This window comes from Rosa rugosa, chromosome 5, assembly GCF_958449725.1.
Source record: "Rosa rugosa chromosome 5, drRosRugo1.1, whole genome shotgun sequence".
Taxonomy (NCBI): Eukaryota; Viridiplantae; Streptophyta; class Magnoliopsida; order Rosales; family Rosaceae; genus Rosa; species Rosa rugosa.
Window position 1 is genome coordinate 41,833,546 of NC_084824.1, and position 10,040 is coordinate 41,843,585.

The following is a 10,040-nucleotide window of genomic DNA, read 5'->3' on the forward strand; positions in this document are numbered from 1 at the left end:
GCCGGTGGAGATAGAGAGAGACCGAAGAGCCTTTGCTCTGTTTTCGGTTTCGGTCGAGCGAGAGAGAGAAAGAAGAAAAAAAAAAAAAGAGAAAAAGAAAAAGAAGGAAGGAGACCCGGAGGAAAGGAAAAGGAAAAGGAAAAGGAAGAAAAAGAAATTTCTAAAAGGGAATCCGAGGAAAAGAGATTATAAAAAGAATCTCATATTTCCAAAATTCGTAACATAATCGTACGAACTCCAAAAATTTCGTTCGACATATGCACGCGATCATATCGACGAGCTCTACAACTTTTATGAAGGAAGTTTTTCCCAAATTCCGTACGTAGAAAAGTCGATTTTTCTTGAATCGCACAATTCGAGCTTTTGTTAAAACGAATATTTCGAAACTTCGATAATTCAAAAAGTTGAATTATTTCGGGTAATATTCGTGCAAAAGCACTTTAATCAATTCGCACAATTTCACGAGACGAAATGGAAATTGCGGGTATTACAATCTACCCTCCTTAAAGAAATTTCGTCCCGAAATTTAATCGCGAGTCCATTTCTCCCGATTTAAAGTTTTCTGTAGTTTATACAGAATAAACTGTAGAAATTTTCGAAACTACTGCTCTACGTATAAAAATACGTCCGTATACTGAGTATATACAAGATTCCAAAAATAATGTATGAGGTAAGTTTCGAACTCCTGACCTCAAACACGAAGGTCTTGCTCCCAACCACTGAAGCAAGAACTGCTTTCATTAATATATGCTCACTTGTTATATTTATTATGTCATAAGCGACATAAATAAAATATAAGTGGAGGCAAGTCTCGAACTCCAGACCCCCTAAACCAATGCTTCGCTCCCAACCACTGGAGCACAAGCTATGCTTAATATAATGTGTACAAACGTTAAACTTATTATGTCTTAAACGAACATAATAAAAATAAACGAGAGGCGAGGTTCGAACCTCAGACCTCTTGTACACGAACTTTACACTCAACCACTCGAGCACGGCTGCTCACGTTATTATCCATACCAATCCTTTTATTTAAACCAACTGTTTCAACTGTTTCAACAATTCGGCCCAAAACATCCAAGACTGTTGCAGAAACCCAGCCCAACGTATCCAAAACTGTTACAGAAATCCGGCCCAACTCATCCAAAACTGTTTCAGAAACTCGGCCCATCATGTCCAAAACTGTTTCTGAAACTCGGCCCATCAGGCCTCCACCCACAGCTACAGTGATGCCTTGATCCGAGACAGGCCCAAGTACGGCCCACTTGTGTCACGGCTTATCCCTTCCGTGATTTACGGCAGTCAAATCTGCTTTCGGCTACAGCTGTCTGCCACAGCGCCTCGAGATTCCCTCGGTCCCCTTACACGCTCAACACGCGCCAACAGCTTTTCCGGGTTTCGGGGCGACTTTAATCCAACGCGTGGATTCAAATTCTGAGATCGTTCATCCAACGGTGGAGATCTGCTCACCTTGTTCTATAAATAGGTGCATTCTGGAGACGCGACTGTTCACTCCAAAGGAAAAGAAATTTTCTTCCGAGCTCAAGCCTTTCTCTCTCAACTCTTCAGCCTTTCTCTTCTCAAATCCCCAGTTTTTTTCACTCTCAAATCTTCAATCCTTCTCTCTCAGATCTTTTCTTCCATTTGAAGATTCGATCTCTTCTTTCCTCTGAACTTTCAAATCTCCAATACCCCTTCATCGACCTTAATCCTTCTAAGGTCAATCTCCCACAAACACTCAACAACTTCGTTCTTCAATTTACACTTCCTCTCAACTCATCACCATGGAACCACGAACTCTGCAACTAATGGAGCTACAAACCCAGCAACAAATCGAGGATGGAGGAAACAACCAAGCAGCCGGGAGTAGTGCCAACACAGATTTCTGGCGAAGCCGTGCCAGGTGGGTTCCTACTCCAGATCAAATAAGGATCCTCAGGGATCTTTACTACGACAAGGGAGTTAAGACCCCAACTACAGAGCAGATTCACGAGATCTGTCTCCAGCTGCAACAGTATGGACAGGTTGAGGGCAAGAACATTTATTTTTGGTTCCAGAATGTCAGGGCTCGAGAGAAGCAGATGAAGAGGTGCAATCAGGCTGCTCAAGTGCCCATGGGAACTAGTTCTCCTGGTACTGGTGGATCCATTGATCTCAATTTTGGGTCCACTGGTTCTACTGGTGCTGGTGGATCCATCGACATCAATTTTGGGCCAGCTGGTGGATCCATTGACATCAATTTTGGGTCCACTAGTTCTACTGATGATGGTAGATCCATTGATCTCAACTTTGGTTCCACCTATTCTACTGGTAATGAAGGATTTCTTGATTTAAATTTTGTTTCATATTCTTCCTCACACTTCAACACTAATACCAGTACAACTCTTTTGGCACAACAGGAGGACAAACATCCCTGCAACAACGAGGAGGAGATCACCAGGAGGTTGAAACTCTTCCTCTGTTCCCCGTGCACGGCGAGGACGTCTTTGGTAACCCGAAGACTACTTCTGAGGAAGGTAGCGCATTTGGTTACTATTCTGGTGGCTCAGGCGGTTACAACAGTGGCTCTAACGTTTCTCTTGAGCTCAGCCTCAACCCATCCGGAGCTACCAATTAAGCTTAGTATAGCGTAGTTCCAATTTCCTTTTTGTAATATTAAATCAATAAGATGGTGTGCATGTTTTCTTTTCTTTTTGTTTAACCAACAACAACACCAAGGATCGAACCTTGGTCACCCAATACTATTTTCAAAACCATAAACAACTCTACTGCACACATCAATCATAATGATTTATCACAAACAATCAATTAAGTTGCACAGGGGTCTAGCTAGCATCCTTAGAGTCAAACCAAACACAACAATTTTGTCGTTAGAATTAGGGTTTAATAAAGCTAAACACATCCTGAGTTAGCTAGGAAAAACCCACATCCTTAGAGTTACTCATACAAATCTTATAAAATCTCAACCATTTCCTCTATTAATTTCTCCATTAAACTTACCACAATTCATACCCTATGAATTTACGATTTAGAAACCGAATCAAACTCCATATCGCATAGTAATTCACTTGAACCACTATGGATACCCAACAATGTCACTACAATCAATACCCAAAATTGCACTTAACCATTTCTCCTAAAATCCATCACCACAGAAACACACCCTCATCTAATAACATTTACAGAGAGTTGACTCTAAATCTCCCCATTAATTACCGACCAAGATCAAATTCCATTTCAAAACTTTAAGTGTCCCGCCTACTTAAACTTAAAACACAACAACCTCAAATTCACTTCAGTCCAACTCCATACTACGATCCAAAACTTAAGAAAACTAGTTCACAAAATCAATTTCCTTCACTTAAATAAAACTATGTCCACAAGTCATAGTCAGGTCAACAGACCAAGGTGTCCAAACGGAGAATTTCCAATCCCTGTTTACAGGTGTCCTACCACTTAGAATACAATCAAGATAAAGCCTAGCTTTATCTAGCCCCCATAAAATTCCTTGTCACACAAACTACCACTAAAGCACTACCAGCACTGCCACACAAGCACTACTACACAAGCTGCCTATCACATAAGCATTGCTACGAAAGCTGCTACAAAATCATTACTGGCACTGCCACAAACGCTGCCATATGCACAAGTCTACTATAGACATCAGGGAGAAACCCATACCTTTACTCATAACTTTTCCTTCTAAAAGTTCATCACGTTGTGTATATAGCGTCACTACAAAACCTTCTCAATCTATACTAATAACTCAATCTCACACAAGATTAGCATAGTTATCTCAAAGCCACTTTAAACACATCACCCATGCCAATTACCAAAACCCCACTAAAACATCTCGTTACAAAACAAGATATCTATTATTTGACATGTATATCTCATCCAAAAACATATGTACGTCCAACTTAAGAAGGCAAACTTTCTATCCATTAATACTCGTATCCACACTAGGTATGTGCATAGGTCCACATCATGCCTTCAACCAAACACTTCAACATCCAAAAGAACCTCACTTCCATAAAACAATCCTCGTTGACTTAACAGAGTTGAATCAAGAGGTTCCTATTCCTCAAGGATTGTAACTCGCGACCACTGAACTTATTCCCATACGAACCTACAAGACAACTGTAAGGTTCTAAGTACAACCCCTTCGAATATCCATCACCTAAGGAGTATAGTATGCTTGGCTAATACATGTATAACACTTAAAACACAGTATAAGTCAAATACAAATTCATATTAACCAAGTCAATACTATAGGGAAGGTATTCACGTTCCTAAAATGACCTAGCGGTCTAAACAACTCCCAACACTCACGCATACCCAATGACTTAGCCAATACCGAAGAGCACACGATGGGGATCCGCTGCAGACGGGCCATCACTCGGAAGGTATTGACACATCACCAAATATGCACCTTACGCTCTGATACCAAACTGTCACGCCCTGAATTTTGAATAACACATTCAAAATCCGGAACATGAATTAAACAACTTAAACAAATAAACGTTCTGAATTCTTTTCTCAGAAACAACTCCACCACTTACACAAAATTTCCAAATCGGTAAACTTCGAGTTAATTATTACAATTCCCTCTTACAAAGTAAAATTGTAAAACTCTAAACGAGCATAACGAACCTCACAACATAAAATCAGAGTATCACAAGCAGCTACTCTACACAGCTCGATCACCTTCCTGATTCTCCTGTCCTGTAGGATTACCCGCTACACCGTTTGAATAGTGTACCGGGAATTGCAACAACACAAAACCCGGTAAGCTTTTTGCAAAGCTCGTATGAGTAAACAAGAAAGAACTGTTGATTTATTAAATTACAATTCAAGTAAAATTCAACAGTATCACGTCTGCAAAGAGACATCAAACCACTCATGGAAAACCACAAGGAATACATTTTCACAATCCTCAAATCACAATACACCACACTGGTCCTGCAAACACCCAACCCACATAACACCACTCTGGTCCATCCCAATAACACGTTAGAGCTCTAACTGCCTCGTTACCTCTGACACCTTGGCCTAGGGTCAAGCAACGGCAAAAATACTTCGGTTAACACTATAACCGTCGCGCTTTGGACATCCCCGTCCTCAGCACCATATACTTCGGTTAATAATAAACCGTCGCGCTTTGGACATCCCCGTCCTCAGCACACAACTTCGGTTAATAATAAACCGTCGCACCTTGGACATCCCCGTCCTCAGCACACAAACACTCCGGTTATCCTTAACCGTCGAACTTCGGACACCTCATCCTCAGAACCCTACATTCTCTAACTCTATACATACTCCAATGTAAATCATGAATATTAACAAGAACTCATCAATCATGATCATCACATATAAATATGATAAGTCAAATTTCAATTCATAGTATTTTAATCATCCCAAATTCCACACTCTTCAATGTCACACCATTCCACATATAATCACGTAAATATATATATACGTAATTATCCACTCAGGGATAATCACTATTACCAACTATAGTTCACATGCAATAAAACCGAGAAATTCATTTGTATAGTAAAAATCATTTTACTTACCCATGGACCGTAGTTGATCAAGTCCATATGATTTTAAAACAAATATTTATTCCATAAATATTTTCACGCAATTACGACAAAATAAGGTGATTAAATTTATTCGGTTCGTAATATGAACCACGTGAGGTTTACTCACCTCTAAATTCCCGCTGCGTCTTCTTAACAGCTCAAAATACAATTTCACGAATCGTCCGCCAAATCAAACCGTCGATCACCTAATCAAACATGACCTTAACTTAGCCAATAACTCAAAAACATAATCAAACGACAATCCAACGGTCGGATTGAAATTAAATGATGATCCAACGGTCGGATCCTCACGGATCGCCTTCCTAATCACTGTTTTGCATTTATACGAAGATCCAACGGTCGGATCTTCGCCCATGACCACACAAAGCCAATGGGACAGTCATAAGATCATCATATCAAAACTACAAGTCCATCTGACGGTCCTAACTTCACATATCATGAATCAAACGATCAAAATCGATCGAAACGTAAAAATTCATAACTTAATCATATGATATCCAAAAATTGCGTATAATAAATCAAAATGATCGTATTGAAATATAGAATCTGAAAATGTACAGAAACCATATTTTTGATCCCCGGAGGTGGCCGGAAAGGGCCGCCGGAGTTAGTGGCAGAGCCGCCGCCGACCACCACCAATGGTGTCGGGGCCGGGCTGCTCTTCTTCCTCTCATCATGCTTGACAACTTTCATAACTAGCACGAAGTCTGAAAATGACCGGAAGGGGTCGAAAATTACCTTGAACAGTATGAAGGTGGCCGGAATTTTCCAGAAACCGGCGAGAAACTGCAGAAAACGGCGAGCTCCAATTCGACGTAAAAACGTCAATTTAAGGCTTCGATTTCTTCTGAAGAGTTGTTAAGAAACTCAAGAAGAACTCACTGGTTCAAGAATCACAGAAAAATATGGTCTGTAGCTCGAGATATACCGATCGAAAGCTTCGGTGGTCGGAAAAATTCCAGAATTTTGCAGAATCCGGCAAGGCTCGATTTCGACGTCAAATCTTCAATTTCAGGCCTCGATGCCTTCTAGAGAGTTGTTAATAACATCAAGGGGAACCCACTGGAAAAAGAATCAATCAAAACGATGCACTACAGCTCGAGATATCTTGATCGATAGCTCCGGTCTCGTTCTTGGTTGGGTTTGACTTGCAGCCACTGCTACGGGCCACGCCGCCGTGTGAGGCTGCTTCTGGGAGTTTCAGGAAGTTGAGGCGAGCTTGTGGATGGATTTTGGTGAGGATTGGTGACCGGTAGCTTGAGATATCAAGCTTGTTTCCAAAACGAGCTCAAACCGGGCGGAGCTTCCCGCCGCCGCTGGTGGCCGTGTCACGGTGCAAGGCTGCCTCTGGCAGCTGCGCAAGGCTGAGACGAAGCAAAAGGAAGTGGTTCGACGCCGTTTGGTGGCCGGTGGAGATAGAGAGAGACCGAAGAGCCTTTGCTCTGTTTTCGGTTTCGGTCGAGCGAGAGAGAGAAAGAAGAAAAAAAAAAAAAGAGAAAAAGAAAAAGAAGGAAGGAGACCCGGAGGAAAGGAAAAGGAAAAGGAAAAGGAAGAAAAAGAAATTTCTAAAAGGGAATCCGAGGAAAAGAGATTATAAAAAGAATCTCATATTTCCAAAATTCGTAACATAATCGTACGAACTCCAAAAATTTCGTTCGACATATGCACGCGATCATATCGACGAGCTCTACAACTTTTATGAAGGAAGTTTTTCCCAAATTCCGTACGTAGAAAAGTCGATTTTTCTTGAATCGCACAATTCGAGCTTTTGTTAAAACGAATATTTCGAAACTTCGATAATTCAAAAAGTTGAATTATTTCGGGTAATATTCGTGCAAAAGCACTTTAATCAATTCGCACAATTTCACGAGACGAAATGGAAATTGCGGGTATTACACAAATGTAGTCCGTTAGATAAAATTAAAACGAACATTGTCCTAATCAAATGGTTAAATGTTTTCTGATTTGACTAATTTTTTAGATAGAGGGAAGATCTAGAGAGAACCTCCTTAAACTTGAAATATGAAGATGTTTTTATTTTTAGCATGTAGTTTAATAATCTAAATTATTCATACTCTAGTTACATACACACATATTAATCTTACAAAAAATTAGCCAAATCGAAAACATTTTAATTTTATCTAACGGACTACATTTCTTTACATAATTTTGAATGACCAAATGATTATGGATTTAGTTGTTTTTTTATAGACACAATTCTTATATAGGAATTTAAAGGATCAACGGTTAAAATCATTGAATTATGATAGTAAAAATCTTTAAATTCTTAAAGTAAGGAGGTTCTCTCCAGAACACACAGAGAGAGAGAGAGAGAGAGAGATATATATATATATATATATATATATATATATATATATATATATATATATATATATATATATATATAGACACATGCACACATACAAGGACATGCTTATAGCTTGAAGACATAATTTTATATAAAGCTAGCTAGGCTAATTAATCTTGCACCAACCTGCACTCTTGCGTTGAGATATACTAAAAATAGCGCCATGCCACTTACAGATATCGCCACCGAAAAGATGATCTCCGAGATTTGCATGCTGCTAAATAAGTTTGAACCAAAAGAACTGTAAAAATATGAAATGTACGGTTCATTATATCATTAGATGCATTCGAGCTAGATATATGCAATGAAAAGGAAAGACAAACTATATGCATAAAACAAAGAAGAGAAAGATCATTAATACATTGTCTCTGTATAAATCATCATAAATTGTCAAAAGATAAAATAAATCACGTATAAATCATCATACAGTCTCTTTAACTATAAATTCTGACCTTAAATTTCGAAGCGCCCACCAAAAAGATAGTGACATTCTTCGTAGAAGATTTGATGAATTTGTCACATTAGAATGTAGAGCATAAAAATATATACCAAAGTCGGAGACTATTGAATTTTCATCTTTTGTAAGGCACAATTCTTGCAATAGCGAGCGGTTGACCCGCGAATAGTCGACAAGTCCACATTGAAATTGATTCGTTTTTATACATCTATCTCCTTCAATAGTTAGACAATATGGCTTCCAACAATCTATTTGTCTTTGTACAGCAAGACAGTACCACATGGCTCCAAATAGCTAAATGAATAATAAGGAATTTCAGTAACAAGAAAGTTTTTGTATACAATACTACAGAAATATATATATATATATATATATATATATATATATATATATATATATATATATATATATATATAATTCTATATGCAGGAAACTATAGGGGAGTGAAATCCACACTTCTCATTTTATCATCTATACTCTATGTTTCCTTTTTTAGTAACTTAAATTTTATTTTTAGTGACTTAAACGGGGCCGATCAATAGCCACCTAAATTATAGTTAAAATTATACTCTAATTTTAGACCATTAGATCAGATAACAACTAATGGTTGAGATTAAACAAAATATGTTAATTTTTTTTAAATAATATATTCCGTTCCATATCTAACCAAATAACTATCCATTAATTTCTTTCCCATTCTCCTTCAAATTCATTTATTACATACAACTTAATTATATATGCTCAATAATTACAGACAATGCATCTCATCAAAATATTTTCTTCTTTGTCTCCTTCTCTAAGGTCTCGTTTGGTTTGCGGAAAAGAAATCAATTCCTTAGGAAAGCTCATGGGAAAGGAAAACAAATATCCTACTAGCTTTCCTTTCTGTTGTTTGGAAACTAGGGGTGCACACGGATTGGGTTGGATCAGTTTTGACTCTAAACCGTCTCTATACTAAAGTGAGTGGTTTAAGCATTTTGGACAACCGGTCATTAAAAAAAATAAGCTTAACCCGATCCAATCCAATCCAATTAAAGATGGTTTGGTTCGGTCGGTTAGGCGGTTTTAACCTATATTATATTAACATACTATTTATGAAAAAAAATTCTAGTGAAATTCAATCTAAATAATAAAAATTATATTAAATAAACATAATCTAAATTTAAAATACAATAATCAAATCCAAAACCAGTATTCAAAAACTAAAATCTAAAATAGATTCAAAGTAATTGAATTATTTTATGGCTTAGCTATAAATAGTAGCTTAATATGGTAGTATTAAAGGTTAGAGAATGAGAGATTGAGATATGTGATATGAGAGGATCAAATTAATCGTAGAGATTATATATTAGACTTCTAGGCCTTTGGGCATTGGATTTGATATGGTAGTATATCATTTGAGAATAAAGTTATAATTGAATATTTAAATTACTTAGAACAACTGGACAAATGAATATATATATATATATATATATATATATATATATATATATATATATATATATATATATATATAGGGTGGTGCTATTCACACACCTCTTCTAATTTTCTATTAGTTTAATTCAATCTTTTTTATAAATACCCTAACTACCCTCCCTTACAAATCTGT

General features: G+C 37.6%; 1 long non-coding RNA gene across 1 annotated transcript; it reads right to left on the bottom strand.

Annotated features, from left to right (window-relative positions):
- Window positions 1–4,531: 4,531 nt before the first annotated feature.
- Window positions 4,532–7,011, bottom strand: LOC133712744 (uncharacterized). Its single transcript, XR_009847584.1, has 3 exons — window positions 6,345–7,011; window positions 5,713–5,791; window positions 4,532–4,740 (listed from the first exon to the last, which is right to left on the bottom strand). It is a non-coding gene; the product is annotated as an uncharacterized LOC133712744 (long non-coding RNA).
- Between the last annotated feature and the right edge of the window lie 3,029 nt (window positions 7,012–10,040).